We start from the raw sequence: 9,269 nt of genomic DNA, 5'->3' as shown, positions 1-9,269 counted from the left end.
CTCTCTAATGAGAAAGGTCTAGTGTCCAGCTCGATTATTTCAGACTTTCCTCCATGGTCATATTTTCTACAACTTCCAGGTTTGTTGCTGTCTGCTGGACACCTCTCAGTGTGTCCAGAACATTCAGCCCAGTGTCCTGGATGTGACCTGCCACTGTCAAGCTCCCATGCTGCTGGTGCAATCATCCCACCAACAGATCTCAGAATAAATCTTGGCTTTTCTCCCTACTTGTAACATTGCAGCACTAATGGCTTATATCCAGTTTGTGACCCAGTATGTTTCAATGATTTATTTTTGGGATACCCCTTTCTATTTTTGCATCTGATTCTTTCTCTGGGTTTTTGTTTGTTTGTTCATTCATTTGGGTGGGTTTTTTTTTTTCCTTTTTTCTTTATTTTCTTGGTAAACTGAAATGCAACTGCAGTCAACTTTCCCCAGGGAAAGCCAAGTGCAACAGCCAGAAATGCTTGGAAGCTGTGGCCATAATCTCATACAGAAGGTTCCTCTCTTGAGGGGCACTCAAGAGAAACTCATAATTAGTTCAAGGCTTGTGTGCATCACAGAAAACTTTAAATAAGGTTAATTATGAGTTTTGTGCCATGTGAAATGCAGTTTAATAGCCTGTGTACAGATGCTGTTGCTTGATGCATCCCCCACTTCTCCCACATGTAGACAAAGCATGTGGCAGATAAACACTAACCTTCTCCAAGTCTGCTGCAACGCACTCCTTTCACCCTTGGCTTGAAACTGCTGCTCCATTAGGCATCCTTTTCTCCCCCGTGCTTAGCAATCTGAAGCCTTGTTCACCATCCCAGACTCCACCTCTTCCCCACGACTGATAGTGCTGTGCACCATCCCTTGTTACTTTAAAGAATTAGCTGGGGGGGGCAGCTCTGCAGGCTTTGCAGCAAAGGCAAATTAAAATCAGATGCACAGACACTAAGGGGGTTCTCAAAGGATTGCTCAGTGAAATGGGGAAAAATAACTGGAAGACAAAAGAAAATAATTCATTTTCCTAGGTCAGCAATGCCGTGACTCTGAAAAGAGCTGGTAGACATTTAGACTCCAATAAGGAAGGGACTAAAAGACCATCAGCAATCAGAGGAAAGGACCATTTAGCAAACATTGGTGGATTCATTTTCTTGTGTTTTAGCTTAAGCCTCCTGCTCATTGCATTCCGGCTTTGAAGTGCCACATTAATTGTACCAAAGAATTGTACCTGCAGATTGATGGCAAAACTCACACAGACTCTTAGCTCAAAACATCCAGCAGCAACTCCAAAGCCAACGTTTTTAGACTAACTAGCAGCATCCTCGGGATTTCTCTGCAAGCCCTCTGCAGGAACTATCAGTAGCTACTGTTTCCTTTCCAAGGACACATTCACTTGTAGGCATACACAGTACCTCTGAAGCACTGAGAGAATGTAAAATTAGATAAGACAATCCTGGTAAGATATAGTTTTATATAGGTTACAGTTTTCTAATTAGAAACCATCCCTTTTATTTTTACTTTCCCTTCAACAACATTATAAAAACCCCCCTGCTCCCAGTTATTAGCTACTATGCTTTAACTAAATATATCCAATGTTTTTAAATACAGAACTAAGCTCAGTTTAGGCAGGCCCATTAGCCCATGAATCCCTCTAAAGCTCTGTCTCCATGGCCTGGGACATGACTCAAGGCAGCAGCAGAGCAGAGCACCGGGCTGGATGTGCCTGTTTGGAGCCGGTGTTTGTCCTTCCTGCCCCTTTCCTTTCCACCTGCAGACAGGCACAGGTGGCTGTGACTTAGCCCGTGTCACAGCTGACATCGCCTCCGCTGACTGGGGGCAGAGCTGAGGGGCAGCAGAAGAACCCTTGGCATTCACGCCGTGCCCAAACCCCTCCTTGGCCCGGGGCAGGAGGGGCACAGCCAGGCCCTGCAGCAGCCCCGCTCTGGGCGAAGGGCACAGCTGGAGGAGGAGAGGTGTCTGCTCGCCAGCCGGACGTCAGTGCCGTGGTGGCCATGGCTGGGGGGACAAAGGCAGCCCGAACCTGCAGCTGCCTGCCCTCACCAAGAGCTTAATCATTTTTAAATTCGGAGAATGAATGCCATGACCTGCAATTATTCATCTTTTGTGTTGTTAGCTACAGCTCCGTGCGCTGTGCCAAATCACACGGTTCCAGACCGGTTTGGTGGTTGGAGCCTTATCAACAACCCCATCTTTACCCTCCTCTGCCTGCCCTCTCCCCAAACCACCCGTCACCCCCTGCCCAGTCCCTGCTGAGGGGCTTCCAAGTCTGGGCAGGATAAGCGCTCTGTGCAAAGTCCCCAGGGTGGGGAGGGAGCCCTGGGGGCAAGCAGGCACCACACAGCCGTGCCACCGAGGTGCTGGACTGTCCTGGCAGGCTCCAGGCAAAGGGGAGGAGGGGACCAGGAGTGCCATGTACCTTGCAGGGAACGTGCTGTGCCACCTCCCAGAGTGGCTCCTGCTGGCTGCCCCATGGCAGCACCAAGGGTGCACTGTCAGGGAAAAAAACCGGCCACACCAAAAGCACACCTTACCTGACAGATTGCAGACTGCAGCTGTTATCACCAGGAAGAGCCTGGGACCCAGCACAACTGCTTCCCATTTCTGGTTTTAGCCCTAAAACATGCATTTCTCCAATGTGCTTTTTAGACATCCACAGTCGTGAGCAGGGAGACGCCCAAGAAATGCTGGGAAAGCTGCCAGTGCTGCCGTTGTGTCTTTCAGCTCTCAGGGAATGTGCAGCTGCCATAGGGCACCACTCACCTCTGTGACTACTTCCTGGGGCAGGCCAAACCCCAGGAGCAGCTGGTGGCCATTACATCATCACCCCTGTCCCTCCTGGGCTGTGACTGGAAGAGCTGTGCTCTCCTGCAATTTTCCAGGTTAGCTGAAGGACCAGCAGGTGCTGAGCCCGTGGGGACAGGGGTGTAAGAGCAGCCAGGACCAGGGACAGGGTGCCCAGGCCTCCTGCAGACATGCAGCTTGTCTGTGTGCAGCATCATGAAGCTGCAGTGTTGCAGAATTTTTTCATTGTTTCCATGTGTCTGATCAAGACTGTGAGGCTTCTGAAGGAAACTGCAGTCCATTAGGCAATTCTTATTAATGGGACACCTGTCCTCAAGGAGTCTTCAGATCCATTCAATTCACATAAATAAGGTTAATTTGTTGCTCCAATTATCATTCATATTTAAATACACTATTCACTACAGAACTGTAATTTTACATTTCTAAGTGATACAGAGGACTTGGTTCAGGGCATCTCCTGCTTCATGATCTATGCTTATAATTAGACTTTTGATTTGTCATGAAATCATGATGGTTACCCAGAAGATGAAGCATGGGTTTGGCCCAAGTGATACTTTTTTATCCTATGCGAACTCCAAGAGTTGGGAAGCAACCAAACAGAACGCTGCAGGCAGATATAACAGAGGGTTATATATTTGTACATGGGTTATAAACAATAACACAACATTGTTTAAACCAGGAATAAGCAAATAATTGTACCTAAAATAATAGATTTGTACAACATGCCTCGTATCAAAAGTAAAATTCCAGAGGTGCTCTAAGTAGTAACATTTCTAAAATCAGACCCAAAGAAAACTTTATTGTAATAAAACTTGGCTTATCTTCAGTGGTATCAGGTTTTACTACTTTTTGAAGATGCCTAAATAGACCTTTGACAGCTGCTACTGTTATGGTATTTGTGCTGCTGGGGCAATGGCATCTAACAGATGGAAAAGCAGATAATGCAGTAACAACATTCATGAGTAATGTTTCAGAAGCAGGAGTCATGGTCTTTAAATAAAACTAGGCAAAGCAGAGCTGAGTCAACTTCACTCCTAGATCAAAGAAAGCTCCAGTTGCTTCAACTTTGACAATGTCAAAAATGTTCCTTAAAATCTAAAGGGCAAAAATTTAAACCTCATACCGGGAAAGATGCCTGAGTGCCCGTGTCTCCAAGGACAGCAGTCACAAGAAACCTGCAAAGAGCCCACATGCAGGTGGGAGCCAGCTACAGCACATTGTCTGACCAGGACCACCAGGGCTCCTTCAGCAAGGCCACCCACAGGCTCTCCTCGCTGCTTCCAAAATGGGGCAGGAACTGCAAGGAGCTCCCAGCTGCATTTGGTGGGCAAGCAGTCCCAGTCACTGTGGCAACTCCAGAAGCCCTAGGTCCTTATTCTCACAGTGACATCTCCCACCAGAACCCATGCAGAAGGGAGGTGCACAGAAATCAAGTGAGCAGAACACAGCAGTGCCACCCTCTCACTGAGAATGTTTCCAGTGTACTGTTCATGGAAACAACACATAAAAAGAGCGTTGCTTGTCTCCCAGACAAACACGGAGACCAAATAAAACATTAGCTAAACCCACTTTGCTGGGCTGGGTGAGGCACTGGTTGTGTCATCTCTGGCGTGTTGATACAAATACACGCTGGATCCAGCTTGCCTTTCGAAATAATAGCTCACTCAATCTTCATTGTGGGATTAAATGAATCAACAGCCCTTCAGGACAGCTCCTGATCGAGCCTGTTACGACCATTTGTACCGAAATAGTGGTTATCAGCCCACAGGAAATTATTGTAGCAAGTCAAAATATTCAGTCTGACTGCCTCAGGGGAGGATGAACTGCCCATACCAAATCCGAGTGTTATCTCATCCCTGGCACCTCTTCTAATCAACGCTTGTCTTGACTGGCCGAAAGGTTTTGTACTTCAACTCTGAAGCTTGTACTGCTGTTGCAAAGGGTGAGAAGGGACAGAAGGCAAGACAAGAGGGGAGAGAGAGAGAAGTGAATTGTCATCCACCATGGATTCCTTTCTAGAAACCCTCACTGAGTCATTTGGGCTTAAATCCCTTGAGAGACTGAGGTGTCACCTCCTAATATTCCTTTCAGCTTCCTACCCTTGTGTCAGGGCACTGAATACCAGCACCTGGTCCTGCTGCTCCTGAGCATGACAGCTGAGCCTCTGAACTTCCACAGCTCCAGGATGGCCCAATCCCATTCAGACAAAAACAGCCAACAACCACAATCACAACTTACAACCGCAGCTGGTACACAAACAGCACAATGAAGAGTCAGTAGCATCAGATTTCATTAATAAGAAGAGTTTCCCTCTGCACTGGGAATCTCCTGTGACCATCTGCATCCCCTAAGGCCCCCTCATGTCAATCCCTCTGTGATTTCTGGCTCATTTGAACCACTTCCACCAAAAGGTCTCAGAACTCACACAGAAGTAAATCCTCAAGTCTCTTTGCAAAACCTCTGAACCTCAGGCATAACAAAGTAAGCGCACCATACACAGGGTGGGCAACTACGGAAGGCTGATTTTCCTTCACATACAACTCTGTATTTACAGATGGACTCACAGCTCCTTCCAAGTCATCCTGCTACCTTTTGGAGAAGTCATATTCATACTCATACAGAGAGAAGGAGCCAAGACTCTTTCACCTCAATAACTCTTTAACAATTCTGCTGACTATAAAATGGATAAAGATGGCAGATTGCTGTTTTCCTGGCATTGACTGGGTGCGAAGATCAGAGGCACAGCAGTGATGGGATATCAGGGTGCTGGGGATTTGCTGGGAAGCCACTTTGGGGATGGCCTTCATCCTTTTCCTGCAAGTCCTCACCTATGCACATGCAAGCAAAAAAATTGCATCCATAAAACACTTTTGTCCTGATTTCTGAATGGAATGAGGCATGGGCAGTGTGCCACTTTTTGCCTGACTAGTCCTTGAAATTTTTGAAATCATCACTCACTCTCTATAAAACTTGGCTGAGTGGCAAAGATGTAAAGGTGTTGCCTTGCCAACAGGTTTTGGGAAAATAAACAGTTGGGCAGAGAGTCTGCTCCAGAGAAGCAAGGACCATGGTGCAATCTCAGCCACCGCTGGGGACAGGAGGCACAGGCACTTAACAGAAAGTCTCCAGCCAGAGGTCACACTGTATTCTGCAGAAGTTCCTCCATCCTTTGCCTTGGTCTTGTTTCTGTAAATCAGCAAGGCTCTTGGAGCCCATGGAGACAGAAACATGGGCTTAGGTGGGTGAAGGGGGTCAGGAGATGACCCTCCTGCCTGGATCCCCTTGTGCTGGGAAGGACCTGAATGCACACGGCAGCTTCTATCCAGTTCAGAGAAACAAATCAGAAAACAGATTTCTTTGCTTCTGTTGCCCAGAAAACTCACAAATTAAAAGTTTATAACTTCCAACTCACATTTTAACTGCAAAAAATCAGCCATAAGCTCAGGGTTTCCTTTTCTTTTGACAAAGTCAAAGTCTCAAAGTCTTTAACTAATGCATGCAAGCATAACTACTTTTGTTATTATTGGTATTCTGACCTTGCAAAAACTCAAGACTAAAATCTCTGCTCAGCCATCTTTATTTCTTTTTGTGGCTCTCTAGTCTGTGAAATTGAAGGTTTGCTATAGGACCCAATACTGCTGGAATTTATCTGTTTAGAGAGAAGTGTGGTTTAATCTGTGCTTTGAAGAGCAAAGCAGAACACACAAAAATTACATGGACCATGCAAAGAGATTATAAAGGAGAAAACAGGACAAAACAATGTAGGTCAAATTTGGGACAAAATCCAATACTGTAAATTTGTGGCTATGGGCACAAATGTCCCCTCTTTAAAATCAGTAACTGTGTGTGAGAGGGGCTGGTGTGTTTGCCAGCCAGCCTTCTGCTATAGGGACAGTTTCCCATACAGCAGGGACTTTCCATCTAAACCACACCATTAAATGTCTTCACCTCACAACTGCAGACACTCACAGGGCTCCTTTCACAGAAAAGGGGCCACTGGCAGCAGTGGCACCAAGTTAAAGCACGGGGGTCAGCAACTGCAAGTTCACTGTTCACCGCCTTTTATCCCTACAGGCACAAACCGTTACGTTTCTAATTAAATTAACTCTTTTATACCTGTGGGAAAATCCCAGCCAGCATCACAGAGTGCACTGCACAAGCCAATACACTAACATTCATAACAACTGATGTGTTAAGTGGGATTTGAATAGAGTCATTTAAGCATTAATAACATTTCCATCTCTGGAGATCAAGCCTTTTCTATTCCGTGCATTTTGACATCTTTTAGCAACTGAGCATATTGCTAGCAGAAATCTAAGTAAAGCAAACACACCAAGCACTTGTTTGCATAAATACAAATGGAACCTGGGGATAAAATTACTGCTACAGAACTGTGAGAGTCTTTAGCATAAGCCAAAGAATCTTAACATTTAGGGACAACATAGTAGATAAATATTCTTAACTATTTCACATATGAAATGCAATAATGGATGAGACAGCAATGCTCCCAGGCCAGTATCCCACCACCTTCCACAGAAGTTTTAGGAGGAAAGCTAAAGAACCTGTCTAGATAAGAAGCACATCCTCAGGAGATCACATACCAAACCCCTAAGCAATAATTTGTGCTCAGAAACAAAAATTCCTTATTTTCATATATTTCAAAGCAAGTCAGCATGGTAAGAGTGCTGACTTATTTGTGGCCTACAGATATGCATAATGTTGGGTTTGGTGTGGTTTTTTTGCTTGCCATAGTCTTTTTAATGGGAGTTTTTGTTTATTTCTTTTGAGTTTTTTAGAGAAGTTAGGCCATATCTATGATTTTAATGAATTTAACATTTATTGTTAAGATATTGTTGAGAACAGATTAACAAGTGATTTGTATTTTTCTTAAAATGCATGTTGACGTTCTTACAGGGCCATATATCAGAATCTGAAGTGCACAAATGGGATTTTAGTAAAGGCTAATTCAGAAAAGAAAGCTGTCCCTAACACAGTTGTCTGTGGTAAGTACAGCAGAGGGTAGTTTAAATGTTGATTCACTTCAGCTCACACACGAGGAGATGCGTGGATGCACGTACAAGACAATTCACAGTAGTGTATCTGTGAGCTGCACAGAAGCACTTCTAAGTAGGTTGGAAGAAAACAGATGCTTTTGCCTGCTGCAATGAAAAAACACTCTCAATACCATAAAAATGTGTACAGAAGAAGCCAGGGACCAAATGGCACTTGAAAGATAAGCAGGATGTTTTGAATAAAGGCTGAAAGTATATGAGTCTAAATTCCTTGTCTTCCAAAAGACCTTGTGGGTGGGGAGGAACTATCATGACCTAATTCCTCATTTCCAGATGGATTTATTTTTTCCCTGATAGAAGCATGCCTAGTCACTGCAAAGTATAGCATTTAAGGGGGACTGTGTTTTACAAAGATTTCTAGAAAAAAAATAATCTATGTCATTCCACACAGCAAGCAGAGGAAATAATCCAGCTGCTGGCTCATGACAAATAAAAAATCTTCTGTAGTTACCAGCAAAATATGACATCCAGGGTTATTTTTCAGACCTACTACAGTTCACAATATGATCTCACAAAAATGGCTGCACCAGCATAAGTAGGAGTGGGTGCAAAAGGGAAAGTGGGATCACTTCTTTCAAGTGACTTAATTAGAATTATAAACTGAGATAAATAACAGAATGTCCCTGCCTGCTTCTTCTTAACACTTCGGTGTATTTTCTATTTTTGGCTTTAGTCTTGCAAGCAGCCATTTCTTTGGGCAGGACCAAAGGCTGATCCTGCCCTGCATCTGCTTGGATAGTGGCCTGTGGCCAGAACCATAGGAAAAAAGCATAAGAAATATGAAAAGCTCAAAGGACCCTTCCTCTACCATCTTCCATTGACCAGTAGTTCAGAATCCTCATGCAGAGCTCACTAAAACAGTGAAAGAATCATATCAGAATATTGCTCCTATATTTCACTGCTACTTGGAAGAGAATTTTAAGGGAAAAATAGACATAAATAAGTATAAATAAAGATCTGATCAGAGAAAGGCACCATCATATAGCTGCAGTAACTATTGCAGTTCAAGTACATAGACAAGCTGTCATAAAAACTAATACAGAGGTATTTCACCAGTCTGCAGGAATTACTGAAAAAAAAAAAGCTCACAAAAAACCTATACAGAGGGAAAAATAGTCATTTAGAGCAGCCCCAAAGTAGTGGAAGGGTTGTACTCTAGAGGCACTCAAGCTTTAGCAATCTGGCTGCTGTCCCAGAGGGACTCATCACCCACACCACCTAGGTCAAACTGACAGCACAGATACCAGGGAAACCTCTCCCACGCACAGCTATTAAACAATGATCAGTCTAGCTGCTTATCCAGAAAGATCCAAAAGATCTATCTTGTAAAATAAAACCTCATTGTTCCCAGCTTTTAATAATAGTTCTCTGAAAAGCATCTCT

The sequence above is a fragment of the Anomalospiza imberbis genome, chromosome 9 (genome assembly GCF_031753505.1).
Source record: "Anomalospiza imberbis isolate Cuckoo-Finch-1a 21T00152 chromosome 9, ASM3175350v1, whole genome shotgun sequence".
Lineage (NCBI taxonomy): Eukaryota > Metazoa > Chordata > Aves > Passeriformes > Viduidae > Anomalospiza > Anomalospiza imberbis.
The sequence above is the reverse complement of the archived record's forward strand: the minus strand, read 5'-3'. Positions refer to the sequence as shown.